Source organism: Malus domestica, chromosome 15, assembly GCF_042453785.1.
Source record: "Malus domestica chromosome 15, GDT2T_hap1".
NCBI lineage: Eukaryota > Viridiplantae > Streptophyta > Magnoliopsida > Rosales > Rosaceae > Malus > Malus domestica.
Window position 1 is genome coordinate 13493324 of NC_091675.1, and position 3801 is coordinate 13497124.

Sequence of the window (3801 nt, forward strand, 5' to 3'; positions counted from 1 at the left end):
TAGAGTATAAGGGAGTTTCACCTAATAGTTACAAACTTATATTCACAAGTAGTGGAGATTGCTTATAAACGATCGCGTTAAATAAATTCTTGGCAGGAGTTTCATGCTCATCATAGTAACGAATGCATCGTCAATACTTATAGTTTTCATAATTCTTAATGATCTTTGATTGTATCTTTATTGTGTTGTTCACGTAAAGAACTTTTGAAGAATGCTTGAATTGTTGTATGCGATTTCCCATCCAATTCAATAACTTAAGGAGAACTTGAAGGTTAATTTAAGCGGACTTAATTAACCTGGGGTGTTGAGTTTCATGATTGATTGAAAGAACAACTGAAAATTGATTTATGTGCAAGTATGTCATGTGTGGAGAAGAACCTCCTAACTAGCCTTCCATCCATTCAATTTACTCAAATTTGTGCAGATTTCATTAGTTTTTTTAATTTACTTGTTTTGTTTTCAAATTCGTCAAAATCAAATCCCCCTTTACTTTAAAGTATTTTATTAGTCAAAATCTGTTTTGATTTGTGTTTTTAAGTGTCTTGAGTCAAGTTAGAACCTAATTTCGTCCAAAACCATCCCTAGAGTCAGTTTAGAGTCTAATTCATTGTTTTAAGCTGTTTTTGAGTCTTAAACTAGTTTTGAGTCTTTTTAGTTTGTATTGCATCTTTTGAGTCTAGTTTGGTGTTTTAAACTTAATTTTATGTTTTTAAGTCAGTTTAGAGGTTATTAGCAAGCCTTCCTAATCCCCAGTCCAGAACGATCCCTACTTACATTCTTTACTACAATTGATACAAGAGGGTTTAATTTGTGTGTTAAGTAAAATTCGCACCAGTTCCTCATTTCTTCTCATATGGAGCTGTTTTCATTTATCTGTTAGAAATTGGAAAAATAGAAGTTAATATGAACAAATGACGGTTGGATTTATTAAAAGGATCCTCTTGCTAAAGATCAGAACAATAAAATGACTAACAGGATCCTCTTGCTAAAGATAAGAACAATAAAATGACTAATGGAAAGTTAGAAAAATGACTTACGCAGTTGAAAACATTAGGCATTATTAACCAAACATGTAAAGTTTATGTCAAATTTTATATTATGTGTAGTTTGAACTATGGATGATAACAATGAGATAACTGAACATATGTGTGGTTAATGGACAAACAGTGTTTCAGAGAAAAGTCTCTCTATCTTAATATTCAACACACAAAATTTTAAATGTAAAGGATTTAGCATATTTAAACATGATAATTGCATGAACTCATTAGCCTTAAAAAAAACGGATTCAAGTAGATAGAAGATTAAAATTGAGAACAAAACAACAAAGTTGGAGTCAGTCGTTGGAAAATGAAAGTTGATTCCATTGTTCCTCTACGTTCCTGTTATAAAAAGGGAACTTTAACGAAAAGCTCCTGGTACTGTTCATTTTAACGAAAAACCACATTTTTACACTAAAAAGTCAATCCTGGTATTATTCACTTTACCCTTTATTTTGTTCTTATCATTAAAACTCAAAGTTTTCAAACCCTTTTCATTAGGTTTCCTTTATAAAAAGTAACAACCCTTTTTTATGACCAGTCCCAAATTTTAGATAATGGACATTGCTTATCAAATTCGTATATATAGATAACTTGCACGTTGTCGTGGGAATGTGAAATAGATTATCAGTATTGTATATAACTGTTAGAATAATGGACTATATGTGTTATAAGCTTTGTGCGTATATATGTAAAAACTATTTACACAAAACATGTACAACGCAGAAATGCTGATTACGAAAACATGCTTACCTATAGGACAAACAAATGTGACGTCAAATGCGTAAAAAAAGAGAATCACATACTTATTCCCAATGTACTCAGAGAGCTTGATCTGAAATCCAAAACCAAATCTTCAATTGCAATGAAACAAAGGGCTTATTAGTCATCTGAAAGATCTTCTATAAGAAGCACTTAAACTTTCAAGCGCTTTTGCTATAAATGTTTTTACTTAAAACATGTTTGAAGTTTCTATCAAGGTCCAAATGCTCCCTTAAAAAAACATAGAAGTGCTTCTTGAAGCATCTGACATTAACAGAACACAACCTGAAAAATGAAAAGCAAGTGACTTGTACATGAAATTATGTTCACTCCAAAAACTACATTATTCAACTTTAAAACGCAGGAAAAATGAATGTTTTTATAGAAATTTCAAGGAGGATAATTAAACTACAAAAAAATAATTATAATGCATGCATCCGTACCTGGCAATCAAGAAGGAAAGAAAGAAGCTGTTGCAAAGCAGGTAATTGACTCAGTAAATCTGTGCTATCAAGACACAAAAATCAGAGCATGCTAAACTTTTTTGTGCATTCATTGGTTCATTATTAAAAAAAAAAAAAAATTGCAGAGAAGAGACTTTTTACCAAATTTTTCAGAAATGATGGTGGAGCTGCAGCTGCTGCAGTCTTATTCTGTGGAGTTTTTCATGTTATAATCTCAAGTAGAATAGACTTACATACAGTTGTTATAAAACAACATTTGTATAGCACATATAGCAAGATTTACTCACATTCTTAGTTGTGAGTTATTGATTTGGTATTTTTAATCAATTTTTACATACAATTAATAATATAGATTGTAGATTTACACTCGTTGTTCTTTCCTAAATTTATATTCTCAGTTTTTTATTTATTATTAATTCATAAAAAAAAATTCCTTTTTTAAAATGAAAATAAGGCGGAGAATGCAGTAAATCACATATTCACTGGGGTAGGAAAGCTAAAATCAAATAAGTTACTCAATGCATCAACAAATATAGTAAATCTAATGATCCATGAGTTCCAAAAAAACTGAAGCATGTAATAATGTTGAAAAGCATACTATCTATTTAATCAAATCACAAACAATCCCACGATATCTCACAATATCATGAGGGCATAAACACATACAATTATCAAGAAGAACACATAACTATTAACCCACTCCTCCACTGCTTGACCCCTTTGATCTGCAAAACCAAACAAAAATTTTCAACCAAAAATAACTAATTTAACAAAGCAAATACATTATACAAAAACAGATATTCAATTTAGCTTCATTTAGATTACAGGAAGTCCATTCAAACAACCAAAAGGATATAAATAAAAATATTCAAGAACCAACCTTGTTCAAAGATCACTGGTTCTAGTGTTCAAACCCAAAAATTGAAGACGGTTACCTGAATTAAATGAAATGAAAATATAATTAATTTACTCTTAACCATGGTTTTTTTCAAGAATCAGAAAAATCTAAAAATATCCCAAACAATCCCAAATTTTGGAACTACTTTAAGCCAACTTACCATAAAATTACAGTCGCTTGAGAAATCTTCTTCAAATCAGGCCGGATCAGGCATCGCAGACTGCGTTTCTTGGAAATCATTAAAAAACTAGAATCAGCGCAAAAGCTCCAGGGATTACGGTGGTGGTTCTCGGTTTTACCGAGAGGGAGAAGGAGAGTTGCAAAGGGGGTACAGATGGGAGAGGCAGAGAGTAGTGACTCGTGAGGAATGAGAGAGAGTAACAGTGTTGGGAGTTGGGGGAGTCTGAGTGGGGTAGAAAGAAGTGAAGAGAAGTGAAGAGAGGGTTGAGTGAATTAGTGGGGGTGTAATGGTGAGTCAGATGGATTGGATGTGTGATAGAAACCAAAGGAAAATTCTAGAGATCCAGCTAGAGGGCATGCAAGACCGAAGCAAAAGGAAAACCGGATACAGGGTGGGTCGATGTTTGACACGTGGAAAGGTCAAGTAAAAACGATGCGGTCGAAGTAGAGAAAGAAACGA

The 3801-nt window shown here is 32.4% G+C and overlaps 1 long non-coding RNA gene across 1 annotated transcript; it reads right to left on the reverse strand.

The window, feature by feature from the left end:
• Positions 1-1700: 1700 nt before the first annotated feature.
• LOC114821728 (uncharacterized) lies at positions 1701-3518 on the reverse strand. Its single transcript, XR_011576228.1, has 3 exons — positions 3322-3518; positions 2930-2988; positions 1701-1872 (listed from the first exon to the last, which is right to left on the reverse strand). It is a non-coding gene; the product is annotated as an uncharacterized lncRNA (long non-coding RNA).
• Between the last annotated feature and the right edge of the window lie 283 nt (positions 3519-3801).